We start from the raw sequence: 17255 nt of genomic DNA, 5'->3' as shown, positions 1-17255 counted from the left end.
GAGATGTTTGGTTACTGCCATAAATTTTTGTTCCTTTAACCCTGTGAAGCTGAAAAGAATTAATTTGTTCTACGTAGAAAACTGACCTGAACTCTCAGTAGATTAATTGTTTGTAAATGTACTGGCTTAATCCTACTTGATTTTCTTTTCCTCACTTTTCATGTAGCATCTGAAAAGAGACAGCTTGTGGCAAATTAGCCAGGGCGAGACTACAAAAAGATTGAATTATTCTTGTTTGAACAGTTCCCAGCATGCGAGCACTTGCTGCTTGTTTGTACATCGTCTGTATCTTGAGTTAGCCTGACAGGGCTGCTGGGATTGAGGTGAACGTAAATTACCTCCAACTGGAAATATTGCCTTTGGTTTAGATGCTAATTTATTCATTCATCATCAGTAAAAATATCATGAACAAAAATTGTGGTTGGTTTGTGTTTGAGTTTCTTGCAACAAATTCCTTGCCTTGTGGTTCTGTGAAGAGAAACTCTTTAACTCGGTGTCCTGTGCTGTTCTGAAAAGTCACTTTGCTCCAAGTGAAACCTGGTGCTGGTATGAAAATGCAGTTTTCAGAACGTATGTGAGGTTGTACTTGGCGTGTGCCTGTGCCTTAATGCTGCTCCGTTCACTTTGGGGCACAGCATAAAAATGACAGGCTGCAGAGCTATGTCTGCCGTGTTTAGGCAAGGGTGATCTTACTGTCGGGCATCTGTAAATGCAGAAGTAGTTGAAAGAAGATGATGTTTCTGTAGGGCCTTGCTGTGATACACTGATGCACTGCAGTGCCTTTTTCAGAGGGGAGGGACTGGAGGGGTAGGGAAACTACATACATGTGGCCATAGCTTAGGTTCAGCTGCCTGGTTGTTTAGGACAGTGAATCCAGCTGGACTGCTGATGCTAAAGGGGAATTTGGCTGTGATATTGCAGTTAATTTCTCTTCTTACTAAATGTGCTGGATCATCTTTCTGTGGCTGTGGTAATTAGGGCCTGGCTTTACTGCTGCACGTGGTGAGGAACATTTCCCTTCCTTAGATCCAGCTGTGTTAATATAGCTCCTGCAGAGCGTGCATTTAGGAGCAAAACGAGGGGGCCGTCTCTGGTTTTCTGTGTTAAACAGAAGAAGTGGAACCATGTTGCCTTTCCTTTGAGTTATCAGTCCCTTTTCCCCATATTTGTGAGTAAGTTGCTGTAAGCAGAGCAAGAAGACACAGCACAGTGGATGAAATACCTGCTAGAGGAAAATAAAATCCTGCTTTTGCTTCTAGTGAGACCTCAACTTTGCAATGCTCAACTTGCCATATTTTTCTGGAAAGAGAAAGATTAACAGGGATGGAGACCATTGATGGCCCCGGTGAAGATGCCTTTGTCATTGTCGCCTTTGTCCAGGCAAGCTATTAGGGAGATGGTTGGTGAATGGAGAAGGGCATCCTGGTGCTGCTTCCCTGTGTGGAGGGGGCAATGTAGTCTCTGCTGCTGAAGTCTTTGGTCCTGGAAGTGAGGAGCAAGGAAGCAGCCCTTCCAAAGGGGCTGGGCTGGTGAAGTGTCACAGTTTAGCCCCAACCCGGCCTCAATCAGCAGCTAAACCCAAGGATTTGTGATTATCCCAATTCCCTTTGGCCCCCAGGGAAAAGGAATAGAGAGACATAAGACTTGTGGGTTGGAAACCTAAGACTAAACCAGCTTTAATTAAATAATAATGAAGAAAATACTGTTACAAAAGTAATTGAATATATACAAATAGACAAATGACTACGTCACCACAGAGCAGGGCAGGGAAAGGTTCTGGGCTGGACTCAGCAGCAGGAAGGAGCTGAACTCAGGAGCTGCATACAGGAGTGCACAGATCTAGAATCAGGAGCAAAAAGACAATGAGGTCTTCACTGAGCATCAGCCATGAAAGAGGAGATGGTGATCCTCATGATCCTTCAGTTTTGTACCAAGTATGACATATATGGGATAGAATACTTTGTTGGTCAGTTTTGGGTCATCTGTCCTGTTTGCCCCTCCTTGCAGGTGTGACCCTTTTTTGCCTCTTTGATTTATGGTGTTCTCCAGCTCAAGGATGGCATTGAATTCTATAGGAATAAGAAATTACCTTTCTGCATGCCAGTGCTTCGTGTTATTGCTTTTAGAGAAAGACACTGTCTAAAAAACTTGCAGTTAACTTTCATAAAGTGAAATTACGCTTCTGAGACTTGGCTAAAAAGTTAGGAAATGGATGCTACTTTAGCTCAAGCCAGAACATGGGGGTACAGGTGGGCTTGCTGGGTGATGAGAACTCCTATGGAGCTAGTTGTGGCAGACCAGGCAACCCTGCTGGCTTGCAGAGTTGGAAATCACAGGATCGAGGATACAGAAGCACAGACCACAATATATGTTGCCTGACATAAAAATAACAAAAGGCCGTGAAGTTTTGGATTAGATGTGCTCAGCTAGCTGGCCATCCTTGCTGTGGCAGCTGTTTGTCTTGCAAGCCTGCATAGCTGTGCCTCTGCCTGGCTGGACCCAGTGTCCTCTGTCCTGTTGACTACTCCTCAGAACAGAGAGGAGGAGTGACCTCATCGGATGAAGTGTGTGTGACTGTCAGGGGTTCCATGGGCCCCATTGGAGGACATGCTTCTTACATGTGCTGCCACCCACTATGGAACGTGCCCTGTAAGCTCACATCCCTGCTGTCTGTACCGCAGCCTGCAGTTTCCCAAGGGCACACAAGGAAATTTAGAGCACCATAATTCTGTGCAGTGTCCTTTTTTTAATCCTTCTTGTGTAGCTTGTGCTACAAAGCTTTGAAGCAGAGATTTTTCCCTTCCATATCTAGAGCTTCATGCCTGGATCTGGTTGATGTTTATACAGAAGTGCGAGGGCAGCCAGAGGTTCTCCAGGGTCTGATAGAAGCCATGCGTGAAATTAATCGTAATTAAACTGTTACGCGATCTGCAATAAATGGAAGGTTACAGCACGGACTCAACATGCTGCATAGCTTTAAGACTATGAAGAATGAGAAGTGAATCTTCCTCAAAGTTGGCTGCACCTGTATGAGGTTTGATGGAGTTTTAAGACAAGCCAGTACGCCAAGCTCACTGCGTAGGCGTTTGTGAGAAACAAGGAAGATTTATGGGAGAGGACTGTAGGTATAGGGAGGCAGAGGGGTGCCAGAGGTGAAGTAAAGTAGCTAAACATGGGCCTGCTCAGGGTCAGTTTGTTGTTGTGGACCTGCATGCCCTTCCCTACAGGGGAGGGAGAGGTCAGTTGGTGTGCTCTGCTAACGTGGGCTGCACTGGAGGTGTGCCTACATGATGGGATTTTGCATGCCATTGCAACGTGCCTGCTTTCTCCTTGTACTCCACAGTGATGGAGTGTGTGGCAGGGATGTGGAAACCAGGGGAAAACAGTCTGGTCTGGGCAACCTTTGAGTGAGTGAATGACAGTCTTGTTTTTGCTGCAGAGCTTCTTGTGGAGTTTGGAGAGTGCTGGAGGTTGATTAGTGGCCAAATTGTTAATGGGGAGTTTGGCACCTCTCATGACAGTGGGAAAATGTGTTGCTGGGGCTGGTTCTGGCCCTTGTCTGCTTTTCCGAGCACTGTAGGATGAAAGTGTGGTGGCCTTCCCAGCAGTGATGGCGTTAAGGACAGCCTTGGAGGCTGGGATGATTTTCCATGGATGGAGTCCAAGTGAGCTCCCAGAGAGGCATGAGGCTTTGTTGACTTGTGGTTTTGGAGTTGGAACAATTCTCTTAGTGAGGTTTTTAGCCCTTGTGAGGAACTAAAAGCATACAAAAATGTGCAAAAAAGTGTGCTTGTGTCAAAGAGCAGTGGAGGCAAGAGATGGACTGGTTTAATTTTATACTCCAGTTACTCTGGGCTTGAACTCTTAGAACACTCAGGAGGGTTTGCAGTGCCACCTGCTTTTCACAGGGCTGAGAGTGGAGAGGGATTGGTGCCACCTAGGAGTTTCAAACCACAGGTCAGCAGGGAAACACAACAGCGCTCCTCCATGGGAAACCAGTGCCTTCATAATCTGGCTGCCTCTTCTGCCTTGTGCAGAGATTGTTGTGATCTCATGGATATAAACAGACTTGCAGCCTTCCTGCAGAGCTGGAATGGCTAAGGAGAGGCAGTTTCTGAGCAGAATGCTGATTCTTAGCTGCAATCCTGTGCGCTAATAGTGCCTATATTGGAGAAAAGGAGCAATTCTGTATTACAGTGTTTGAATCACACATGTTGATTTTTTTCAAGCATGCTGCTTAGGAATAAAGGATGGAGGAAATGCCACTGGTGGCGAGGAAGGAACTTTCTAACTACAGTTGCGGGTCCCTCCTTCCTATGTGGTTTATGCTCAGCATTGGGACCATATTGACTACTTGTGTTTGGATTTCCAGAGAAGAGGCTTGTTATTGTAATTCACATCTGTGAAGTTGAATGTGGATGCTGCCTGTTAGGCTGTGAAGTTTCGTGTCCAGCTGTGTATGTATGGAGGGGGAGAGATGTTATTGTGATGCCTGTGAAGAAAACTTACTGAAAATAGGCCAAAGCCCATGAACCCGGAAGCTAAAGAAGTTGTCCCAACAGTCTTACTTGTTGCATCTTTTTCTTTTCCCTGCTTAAGGAATATTTGTTTGGAATGTGCTCTGTGTGTTGGCATTTTTACAAAAGTGAGTTGTGCTTATGCCAGAGCTGCTGCTGGGTGGATGGGGTCAGGCTAAGCTCTGTTTCTAACCACCATTCATTCGCTCGGAGGCTGGGATTTGTTGTCTCCCTTGTTTTCACTGCTTTCCTGCTATCAGGCCTTTTGTCTTTCTTCCTAATTTTTGCATCCTGAGCTTCAAGAAAAGGCTGCCCGGCATGCAGAGCCTTTGCATGTACAAGGATAGACCGTGCGGCTGAGCCAGAGCAATGCTTTCCAGGGAGGCACAGGTGATTGAGCAGCGTATGGAGAGGCCAATGTGTTGAAAACGAGGGCTTTCCTGGGTTTAGGCTGCTGCCCATGTTTTATGTATTCAGTAGGGGCAACTGCTCACATGTGTATAGCAGAATTTGTCCTTGGGCTTCTTTGTTGTTTCAAGTCCTCTCCATACCTTGGTGCGGTATTTCTTTCTCTGCATCTCTTCCCCTTGTATCTCTCATGCTGTGATGACCTGTACTGAGGAGTTTCTGCCAATACCCCATGCAGGTTTTTGGAGTGGAACCACCAGACTCTCTGCTTTGCAAGGCTGGGGCCTCCGGCAGTGCAGAACTGCCTTCATTTCAGGGAAACAAAATAAAGCAAATCAGTATTAACTTGTCTTCACAGAGTTGATCCTGGCTGTGGAACAGTTGGATTACATTAGCTGGTACCCAGAGACTTCCATTTTAAGACTGTGAATCAACTTAGCCTGCGAACAGAGTGAGTGGTTGCTTGGCTCTGATCTTGTTGTTTTCTGTTCATTAACTGCACCGCTGGAGTAGTACGGGGTGGTGTTAAGTTTCTGGACGAGGCTTTGAACAAGATCTTCCTGTCAAAACACTTGATAAACCACCTACTGTAATTTAGAATGCTGGTCTGTTTTCTTTTCAGATTGAATTGTGGAGAGCTCTTATGATTATTAAAAGATGCTTTGTGTTAATTTAATTTCCTGTAAAAAAAGCAAGCTGGATGATTCAAAGAAACGATGCAGACACTTAATCCACCTATAAAAAAAAAAAGCAAAATGTCTGTCTGTGCATATGCAATAATTAAAGCTTTTGCAGGTATAAAAATATGCATGAATAAAACCAATGCTTTAAAATTTGTCAGTTTTGAAGAAAGCATTTAGTTGATGAGGAATGAAGTAATGGAAAACAGTCAAAGCCAGAATAAAAAAAAACACATTGAATTAATATCTTCTCGAGGTGATGGGAAGTCAGTTTAGAGCTATTGCATACAACTTGTGAACAGTCAAGATTAAGCTGTCTTTTGGTGAGCATAATAACTTATTATTTGGGCTCTCTGGCTGGTTTCCAACACAAGGGATCCTGAGTCAAAGTGCAATGCCTCCCTGCTGTAGGCAGACATAACTGTTACCTCCTGCTCCTGTTCCACAGGACCAGCAACTTCACATCCTTTCTGCCCACTGAAGTCCTTTAGAACTGAGTCAAGCTCGTAGTAGTCTTGCCCGAAAATATTGAGCTTGGTATCGTCTCCTGCTAGTAATGAAGGGCTCGTGTGGCCAAAATACTGAATGATTCTCTTGGCACTCCTCCTGTCTTGAATGGCCAAAGAATAGAGCTTGTGGGGAGAGTTGGTCTCAGCTGTGTATCCTGGTATAGGTGACTCCTCTCTAAATTGAAGTTGAGCTCAAGTGATCTTGGGCATCCTTTGAAGGAAGGATACTGCTCTAGATAGCAGTATCTGCTTGCAGGATACCAAGGGTCTGAATACTCTGCTATATTTTTATATAGCACTGAACTTTATATATATATATATATATATAATGTGTATAAATATTGATTAAATAATTAAATAATTCTGTTGCTTTCTGACTCATCCACAAGGTTCCAGGGTGTTTTTTTTTCCTGTGTGCATGGCAGAGGGAAAATAGTGGGGAAAACTGGGAGGGTTTAGGGATCAATGCGTGTTGTCTGCTTGCACTGATGTTCAAGTGTTGCTTAAATATACTTAATAAAACTTTTGCCCGTTTCTCCTGCCAACTCTTGTGCTCCAATTAAAGATGTGCGTGGGAGGTCAAGTTAGGGGCACCACTTGAGTTAATTTTTCAGTGTAGACAAGTACTGTGCTAATTAGTCTATTTATCCAGTTCTCACAGCAGATAAGCTTGCTTATTCTGTCATCTTCTTTCTTGTGCCCTACCTTCGTGCTGCAATACTGGTTGAAGTCCATCTCGCCTCAGAAGTGGCTGCCTATCAATAACACATCAAGTGGTGTTCCTGAGGCTATCTGTGCGTTATAAAATTTATTGAGTGTTATAGCTGCTTGTATCATTTCCAAATGCTTTTTGTAGCTAATACAGTGTGGTTCATCATGAACTGAATTTACTACCCGGTAATATCACTCTTCCAAAGACCCAGCCTGTCTGACACTAGGAGCAAGGGCAGGACATGTGTAACTAGTTGGTGTTCTCTGTGTGTTGTGAGAGTGCTTTTCCATCTCCCATTGCTGCTGCAGCCTCTGTTCCAAAGGAATGTCCGAATGAAACCCTGCTACTGTGTACGCGTTCTAGCGAGTGCCCTTCGCAGGACTACTCCGCGGATCATCAATCCTCTGCTCCTGCATTCACAGTATCACTCAGTTATCTCTTTGCCCTGGTGTAATGCATTTATGAGTTGAATGCTCTTCATGTGTAGTGTGGGTGTACTGCGCTGTTCCAAGGCGGTGACCTTCCTTGTGTTCCCAAACTGAGTGCTGCAGGTCACAGGAAGTACAGCTGCATTGCTTTGAGTCTCTTAAATTCTTTTAAAGGATCTCCTGGGAATAAAGGCTCTTATTGCTCTTTTTCTTCTTTTTTTTTTTTTTCTTTTTTTTTTTTCTGTCTGCTAATAATCTCGGCTTGTTGTTTGTTGTTTTCTCCCTTTTTAAAAACACTAGGGAAATAATATTTTCTTTGTTTTTTCTTTCTGAACTATTTTGCTACAGTATCTGTGGGGCAAATAAATCTCCTTTTTGCTTCTTCCTGGCATAATAATACCTTTCTCTTGAGAGAAATTATGTATCTAAAATAACCAAAATTAGAGTTTGACCTTTGTTAGTTAGGAAAATAGTGATATAATGAAATGACTACTGGGACGACAAGTGAGACGAATCATATCGGCATTTTAATTTGTCATTTTCCTGGCTCTGCTTTCCAGAAAGGCCCACACATTCCCAAAATTACTTACTAGCCATCACAGCTATAATGCTGCAGAGGCTTTAAGTTTATATTGGTGTAGGTGCTCACCCTGATGATCAGCCTCATCAAATTTAGACTGAGCAAAGCCAGAGAGACAACTGGTGAGAGGTTACAGCAAAGCATTTTGCTGCATCATGAAGCCATCTCACCCCAACAGTGCTTGCAGCCATGGGTGGGAGCTACTTGCCAGATGATCCTGCCTACAGCACTTCACCCTACCTGGCCAAGCAGGATGGAGCAGGAGAGTGGTGGGAAGGCCGTGCAGCAGAGGGCGCCTCTCCTTTCAGCCCAGGTTAGAGGCAGCCTCCTTGGGGAGGGCTCAGAGGTGGCCATGAGGTCCCTCTCTCTTACTTCGGAATTCCTCCCATTTCCCACCCACCCTGCCCCTCCAGACCATCTTGGTGCTAATTGTAGCTGCTAGGGAGAGCAAATGGCTCCAGCTCCTCAGTCAGTGGGTACACATACATCTGGATCATTCTCCCTCGGGGTTCATGATTAGACTGTGTCCTCACAACTCTGACTATAAAGAATCTGTGACTGACATGAAAGATGTCAGAAAACATTCAGAATTGGTTTAGCCCTACCCTGGCACCTTCTCTTACTGCTTTTATGATGTCCAAGTATGAGCGACAGAATTTGGCTCTCTGGGACTAATCCAGCTTTGGCTCAGGGAGATGGATGTTTAGGCTGTGCTCCATTAAATCAGTGTTATGACCCTGTAAAAAATGCCCTTTGAATCAAAACAGTCTCTGCTCCTTATGTTTAGATAGAGAAAATGCTTGGTGTTAGCCTGGGTAGCAGACTCTCCTGTTGATCTTGTTCAATGCTCTCTTACTTTCTTGACTTTAGAGCACTGTTTGGTCATGCCTCATTTTGGCTCTTTGGTTTGCATGGCTGCCATCTGGGAAGTCCCAGCTGCAATCCTCAAACTGCTGCAAATCATGTAGAAAACACTCTTGTAAAGCACTCTGCTTCAGCGAGGAGTTGAGGAGACTTCTAGTAGCACATTGACCCTTTGAAAAGACAGTAGGAGTGGATTATGCAAAGTTCAGCCTTCAAAACCATTTCCGGACCCTTTTGTATTTATGTTTGGTTTTGTCTGTACCAGCAAAGCTTATTTTTAACTCTGTAGGAGCATATTTGTATGGAGGCTCAGACTGCCTATACATTTGTTAGAGCTGACTTCCCAGTGTCAGTGTATTTGCATAGTTCTAACAATGTTACAATGTGCAATTTTAATTAAAAGTTGTAGAGCACTCAGATAGGAAGTCAAAACCTTAATTGTTAAGACAGTGTAATTAAGTTTCTCATAGGTAATTAATTACCTAGCTAGTAATTACACAAAACTCAGTGCAGTATGGGAGGACTGTTTGGAAACACAGAAATGTAGAGGTATGTAGAAGAAGGCTTTTGCAAATACTGACTGCCTGAATTGTTCTACTCTTTAAAAACAATTTTCTCCCTTTTATCTTCAGTGGGACTATTTTTACTGTTCAGAGTTTGTAACTACAGCCCATTCCTTTGCTTGGGGTGCGTGGTTTTAAACAGCCAGAGTAATGAGGTTTGTGTGGCATGAGGTGCTGCAAGCCAGTGATTTGTTTTACCCTTCCTTGGTGAGCATTTACAGAATCTTAAGGACTCAGTGAGGTCTTGGACTCAGCCAGAAGCAAAATAATGTTATGAACTCTCCTGAGTTACAGAGAAGGCTGGATAAAAATCTTTATTCCCCATTTTTATTGACTTGTAGGGAGTGGTAGTCAGTGGAGGACAGTGACTATTTCAGCAGTGACCTTTTCAGTGTCCGGAATATTTGTTGTCCAACAAAATGTTGAAAAAGCTAAAGCAAGATTGGCCTTTAAAGTTTGAATTGCATGGACAGGACCATAGTCTCAGCATAGAACTCCAGGTTTAGGCTGTCTTCTTTTCCTTCCCCTGAGGGAAGCTTGAGACAATATGGTAAAGAGATGTGCTGGAGCTCCCAGATGAGTTGGCAGCAGAGCACCGAACCTGAAGCCAGAAGATGGCTTGCCAGACCACACTGCAGAGTAATTACCAGATAGTAGTGCTGCCACTCCAAGGATGAAGCAAGCTGGGGCAGACTGGGATCTGCATCCCCGTCCTCCTACATATGGTACAGGTCTGTAAGAGGGTGTCTGTTTTGCTTTCCTTTTCTGTCCTTGTTTTACACAGATGCCACTCTTTCTGAGCATCAGGTAAAGTCCATGAGTGGAATTCTCCAGTGCTTTCTGGGCATTTTTTTTAAAGAAGGACATTTGTAGATTTCTTTTGGCAAGAAATACCAAGTAATCTCAAAGATGTAAAGCTTCCTAAATTACTCACTCAACTTTTCCACACATTGGTCTAATGACCCAATGTATCTGGCTTCATAAAGAAGATCTGAAAGAAACTTTTGGAAAGGAGAGCCATGGAATAAACAGCAAATGAAATAATTTTACAGCTCTGTCTCATTTGTATTACCAGGGGAAGAGGAGAGCAATTACTTCTTGGCAAATTAGGCTACATAAAAGAATTCTATATAGAGATTATAACAACTGCTCTAATGAGTAAGAATTGGTGATGCAAGCAGGAAGGGGAAATGCATTATCACCAGCTGCATTCCTACCATGTATATGGGGGTTACTGTGGTTTAATGAGCCTAGCAGGACCTGTGGTAAGCCGTTTTAGTAATTTTGTCTTGCAGCAGGTGATCTCTCAGCCTGTGGGTCCCTGGCTTGCATAAAAAGGGGGGAAAAAAGTCTGGATTAAAAAAGAATATGATGGTGTGTGTTGGCAGCCCTGTATTTGAGACACATTTGTCTGCAGAAGAGAGCTAGCCAGCTTCTCCATGAGGCAGGCTGTTCAGCCTTGTGCACACAGCTCATGCAAACTCTTACCAATCTATCGATCTCTTCTCTGCACTTAGTTTCTCATGTTCTTCTGGTTTGTGTAGGTCACCCTCTGTAGAGCATTGCCTTTATGTAGTTTTGTCTAGTGCTTATCTTGACTTTCATCCTCTTAAATTCAGTGCTCTGCAAGTTTAACATCTGCTAGACCACGTCTTCATTGGGATTAGAGCTATACTATACCTAAGGGTTTGCCTTGACAAGTTACACAAGGGTAATAACAGCATGGCTTGGCTTCTCCTGGACTGTTCAATGACTGGTAGTTGTTATGGTAAAGTGTTTTCTCCAGTGACAAGACCTCAGGATGCTGATGGTTCAGTGATGGACTTACTGACTCTGTTTACTGTGCACAAGATAGTAAAGGAGGAATGAATGGGAAGTGAAAGTTGTGTTGGAACTCAGTAACTAGGTGATTTCGTGGAAATCAAAGTTAGATGATCTTTGTCTCTCTTCAGGGCCGTTCTCCTGTTTCTAATGAAAATCTTAACAACTGACTGCTTACAATCACAAATGCACTTAAGGACTTAAGTACTGGAAAGTACTGAGGTACAACTTCAGAACAACTTCCCTGTATTCATATGTCTTCCTTTGTACTGTACCCCATTAAAATTGATTTTTGCAGGTGATGACTTGCCCCGTAGATAAAACGGGAGCTGTATTTCACTGGTTGGTTAAGTATGTGAGGCTTTTTTTTTCCTTCCACAAATTTGTAGGATTCTTGTGGGATATTTCAGGATAAAAGGATCTGAGGAAGAAACATGCTGTCAGTTGAAAGCCTTTCTCTATATCCTGACACCATCATTGAAGCAATCTCTCATATTGTCTATGGAGAGGGCTCTAACGAGAGTAAATCACCATGTGTGGTAACAGGTGAGTTGGATTGCAGAAAGTGAGGCATGATGGTGACTTGCTCTCAAAAGAACTTGTCAACTTCTTCCATCTCTGTTGGTTCCACCATCTCCTCCATGGGACAGCAATATGCTTCTAGGTATGGTTCGAGGTAACAAACTCTGTGATCATCCAGTGAAAGGCTTAGGTTTTGCCCAGCCCTTCTGCGCAGGGGATGAGATCTCCATGTTTCCACTGCCTCTCAGAATATACTTCTGAAGATAGACCTTTCCCTGGTTCTCATAGGGGAAAATAATCAGATTAAGTGATGCTGAAGTCTTTTGGTTGTGGCCCAGATTTTACACAGCAGTTAAAAATCTGTCTTTCTAAATTACTGGATTTTAGGAACGTTCTTATGTAGGATGTTTAATACAGAAATTTTTGTGTAGGTTGTCTGTGGCTTCTAATATTAACTGTTCCCCATGGGAAAGCTGTTTATGAGGCAATTTCTACAGGAAGATACAATGCAACACATACTTAATGGTGCACTTGTTTGCCCGCAGCATCTTGTAAGTAGTTCTCTCACATCTAACTTTTGTTTTGGAGTCTAAGCAAAGTTTGTCTCCTTCTTTAAAAAAACAAACAACCTCCCTTACAGAAACCAAACCAACCAATTAAGTATGAAATATTTATTCATATTTCATGTGAAATATAAAACTAGCTTTCACAGAAGTAGTTTCTGCTTGGTTGCAGTGGTGATCAGGGCTACTTGTTATTCCACAAAAGTGAAAGCTGAGTGGGTGAAGTAGGAGAGTTAATGGGGCCAAGTTGAGTGGAGAGCTGTTAAGTGAAGAAACTGCTTTCTGGGGTCAGATACCTCCACACAGCTCTGTTTCAGGCCCTGCTATGATGTATTTCATAGAATCATAGAGTAGTTTGGGTTTGAAGGGACCTTAAAGATCATCCAGTTCCAACCCGTCCTGTACTGAAATCGGGGATTGCCCTGACCTGACCTTGCACTTGGCCTTGTTGAACCTAATGAGGTTCACACAGGCCCACTTCTCCAGCTTGTCCAGGTCCCTCTAGATGACATCCCATCCTTCTGGTGTGACAACTGCACAGCTCAGCTTGGTGTTGGTTGTTATTCATTGTCTAATGTTGTAATTCAGCTTGTCCAGGTCCCTCTAGATGACATCCCATCCTTCTGGTGTGACAACTGCACAGCTCAGCTTGGTGTTGGTTGTTATTCATTGTCTAATGCCGTAATTCATTAAGGGTTATAGTTTTTGTTGGATACCTTTATTTTTATGCAGAGGTTCTGTCTTGTTCCCAGCTCTAGTGTTTTGAAGCCCTTTTCCGTAAAGCTTGCTACCTTATTCTTGGCACACTGCAGTGCTTGGCTCAGAGCCCTGAGCTATAGGTGCCAGTGCTCTGCTGTTAATAAGGGGAGTCAGACTATCAGAGCTGTAAAGACAGCATCTCGTCACAGGACAGATCCAGCACTCCTGACAGGACCAGTGTCTTTTTCATGCTGCCTCAGAAATGTCTTGGTCTTGATCAGGGATGTTTGCTGCAGTGATGGAGCTGTTGGGCTGTTGTGGGCATCGAACTCTAGTTCTTGCAGATCCTGCCAGCTGTGGTCATGTAGTCTGAAGGCTGGATGAAGTGCCCTGTAACAAATGGGCTGCCATCACAGACATGGTTTGCCTATGAGGACCATGAGGAGATGGAGAGAGCCACTGCTGGTGACTCTTTAAATTGTTGTGTAATCGGTCTGAACTTGATGTGATGGTCTAGAAGGGCACAATGATTTTGCATCTTGTTGTTTATCCCACGAGTCTTGTCCTCTGCCTGCATCTTTTCTATGTCTTGAACTGCATACTTGGTATTTTTCCCCAAGAGAAAATCAGGTTTTTTTGTTATTGCAAGACGCTGACCTTTTTAAAGGAGGAGATACTGAAAACTAATGATGTTTTCCCTCTGAGGATGATGCCCTGTATTTAATGCTGTGGCAGCATCCTTACTTAGTGCTTAAATAAACTGCTGTAATGTGGTGGTTATAAAGAATATTCTTGAAAAAGAATATAAAGAATATTCTTGAATAAAGTCAAACTAAACCAGAAAGGCTTGTGGGAGTGTGGGGAGCAGATATTTGCATTCCTCTTTCATGGTGCGTAAGTATTTGTTTCTAAGAACCAACATAAATAAAACCTCCTGCTGTCTATCTGCTAGCTGCTGAGTACAGCGAGGGAGTGGCATTGAGCCTTACTTGCCATTGGTGGCTGTGGGACTAGCCCTGGGGTTGGTCAGCTCTGGCTGAGGGTGAACATCCATCCTGGCTCTGCAGTGTGCTTCACTTGCCTGTCCTGGCCTCTTGGTACCCCTCATGGTAGTCATTGCTTGTTTCTGGCCCTCAGCCCTTTGCTTCTTCTGGAGTAGGGATAATTTGATCGTACTTTGCATCCCCTAATAGCTGTCTTGGTACTGATAGCTCCTTGGGCAAAAAGAACCCACACAGGTTGCAAGCGATCTGTTTGGCTCATAAGCTTTTGTACCCTTTGTCCTCCTTACTGGCAGTATTAATAGAATCATAGAGTAGTTTGGGTTGGAAGGGACCTTAAAGATCATCCAGTTCCAAACCTCCTGCCATGGGCAGGGACACTTCTCACTGGATCAAGCTGCTCAAGCCCCCATCCAACCTGGCCTTGAACACCTCCAGAGATGGGACATCCACAACTTCCCCAGGCAACCTGTGCCAATGTCTCACCACTCTCATTGTGAAGAATTTCCTCCTTATGTCTAGTCTAAATCTGCCCCTCTCCAGATTATAGCCATTGCTCCTAGTCTTGTTACTACATGCCTTTGTAAACAGCCCCTCCCCAGCTTTCCTGTAGCCCCCTTCAGGTACTGGAAGGTCACTATAAGGTCTCCTCAGAGCCTTTTCTTCTCCAGGCTGAACAACCCCAACTTTCTCAGCCTCTCCTCATATGGGAGGTGCTCCAGCCCTCTGATCATCATTGTAGCCCTCCTCTGGACCTGTTCCAACAGCTCCATATTCTTCTTATGTTGAAGATTCTAGAACTGGACACAATAGTCCAGGTGAGGTCTCGCAACAGAGGAATAGAGGGGCAGAATCACCTGCCTTGACCTGCTGGCTGTGCTTGTTTAGATGCAGCCCAGGATATGGTTGGTCTTCTGGGTTGCAAACGCACATTGCCAGCTCATGTTGAGCTTCTCATCAGTCAGCATGCCTAAGTCCTCTGCACGGCTGCGCTCAATCACATCATCCCCCATCCTGTACTGAAACCAGGAGTTGCCCTGACCCAGGTGTAGGACCTTGCTCTTGGCCTTGTTGAACCTCATGAGGTTCACACAGGCCAGCTTCTCCAGCTTGTAAAAAAGTATTGTTTGGTTGTCTTTCAGTACTGCCTCTGGGTTGCACCCATTCCCTTGCAAGACCTTCATGGGATGTGTTGTGCATTTCTCCTTTCCTGGGATGAAGCAGATGGTGGCCGTGATTCATAGGTGACAGTTTTGGAGAGGGGTCTTGCTCTCTGTTGCAGCTGTGGTGCAGGTAGATTGGGGTGGTTCGTCTGCCCCAGCTCTTTCCCAAGTGTGAGCTCAGTTGCTGCAGTGCTGCTCTTGTCCTGTCTGCCAGCTGAAGGCACGGTCTGTTTGTGGACCCAGTAGCATCTGGCATTATTTGTGGGTATCCAAAGATGAAATATGGCTTGTAAACAACTAGCCCAGGTTGTGATGAGAGAATGCTGTGTTATGAGCTTTCCAGAGGGTGGAAGGAGGTATCAGGGAAAGGACATTATCATGCTTGTAGGTATAACAGTGGCAAAGACCTGGCGCTAACTATCCTTCAGGCAGCAGAGTTGACAAAACCTAGTTCCTTATGATTTTGTTTCCCTTGTGCATGTTGGCCTTCTTTCCACCATGACCTGTGATCCTTCTCTCTGGAAATCTCTTCTTCTGCTGTTACTTATGTGCAGATTGTCTTTTCACTCCCTCTTGGCTTGTTCCATGGTTTCTCTCCGGTGTCTTTCATGCTAGACACACAGAAGTCAACGCAGGTGCTGGATGCCCACGTGCAGATGCTGACAGAGTGACTGCTGGGCCAAACAAAGCAGGAAATTGTTGACAGCAGAATTTGTGTGAGGCTAATTTGGATGTGTCTCCTCTACCTACATACTAATTTCTCCCAAAGATGCAAGGTGACACCTATTCGTATCTCTTTGCCTTCTGCCAAATGTGGTCAAAATTAACTAGTGAGTTCAAAATCTAATAGGGTGAGGACTGACAAAAACCACTACCACCTAAACTTAATTTCCTTTAGAATCTAGACCAAAAATATGTGGTGAGGGTTTAATTCTGCGATTGTGTGCTTTAAAACTGTGTGGAACAATGTGATTAGTAGAAGTATTTTCAGGATCATTTGCAGGATGTATAAAAACTGGACAGCTGAATCCTGTTATGTACATGTGTATTAGCATGTAACCAACTTAAAAAGCTGAAACAGCTGAAGTGTTTGCATGGAGAAATAGCAAAATAAATATATAAAACTTTTACTAATGAAGCTGGAAACATCTAGTTATGTTGATGTTGTTATTTTTTTAACTCAAATCTTTTGACGACCTCCTCCTCCCACCACCACCAACAACAAAAAGAATGTATTTTGTTCCTTTTTCTGTAAAGTGCTTGTGGGTTTTGCAGCATAGCTTCCACCTCACTTCTCTGCCGTAGAAACACACAGTTTGGATGTGTCTTCCTTACTAATGAGGTTTTATAAGTTTGTGGTGTTGGAACTAAATAAGTGCCTTCTAGGAATGGCAAAGTAATGCTGTGTCTGAACTTCAAAGTGAAGGATGCCCATAACAATTCAGGATAATTGAAGGGCAGGTGTTTTCCTAGAAAATGTTATGGCAAACTTTATGTGCGAGCCTGGTCCCTTTTTGTTAAGGAATGTAACCTTGTGCTTATTTCTAGTAGAGTTGAGATGGAAGACAGAAATCAGCATGTGGCAACAGCAGTCAAAGATGAACAACAGTCACAGAGCATCGCCTTTTGCATTTAATGGAGCATGCAGAGTTTGAAGGTATCCCATAAATCTCCAACCAAGATGCACATAGAGGCTTTTCTTGGCTCCTTTGCATGTGTAGAAGAATAAGACCTGGTGCCTGTGAGAGAGAATGCTTTGATAATCTTTCTGTGATAGTTTAGTGATAGCAGCATAACAGCCCATTGTGATCATCTCACCCTAAAAAAGGAGTCTTCTCTAACAAAACCCTTGCAGCTTCTTGGCTTCCAGAACCAGAGTTGCTGGAAGTCACCAACTGGTTATTGTTATTTACACAAGGACAGAAAAAGTGGCCAAAGATGGCTGCCGACCCTGTGTGCTCCAGGCTGCCATGTGATTAACCAAAGCAGTGGCTTTAGTCACCTTGACGTCGCGAACTTGACATAACCATGAAAGAGGCAGAATACTGGCAAGACCAGTATTTGGTGCTATCAAATTCTTGCTATGGAAAATGTCTTCCAGGAGATTGAATCCTCTCATATCTGATTGCTCAGACTTGTTGTCACACTGCTTCCATAACGTGGGTTCTGGGGGCATGAGATCTTTAATTAAGTTCATGAAATAATCTTCTGTGTCTTCCAGCGAC

General features: G+C 43.9%; 1 protein-coding gene across 10 annotated transcripts in view; it reads left to right on the top strand.

Moving 5' to 3' along the window:
• Positions 1-17255, top strand: part of PPFIBP1 (PPFIA binding protein 1) — a 112411-nt gene that overhangs the window by 9780 nt on the left and 85376 nt on the right. Inside the window, exon 2 of one of the 10 annotated variants that reach the window (XM_054060004.1) lies at positions 5284-5376. The exons of 8 other annotated variants lie outside the window; for them this stretch is intronic. The gene's annotated coding sequence lies outside the window, so the exon portion shown is untranslated. Of the gene's footprint in view, positions 1-5283; positions 5377-16581; positions 16688-17255 lie in introns of those variants that run through there. One more of the 10 variants, XM_054060015.1, reaches the window with a different exon arrangement.

This window comes from Cuculus canorus, chromosome 1 (genome assembly GCF_017976375.1).
Source record: "Cuculus canorus isolate bCucCan1 chromosome 1, bCucCan1.pri, whole genome shotgun sequence".
NCBI lineage: Eukaryota > Metazoa > Chordata > Aves > Cuculiformes > Cuculidae > Cuculus > Cuculus canorus.
Note: the sequence above shows the minus strand (reverse complement) of the source record. Positions and strands in the feature narration are given on the sequence as shown.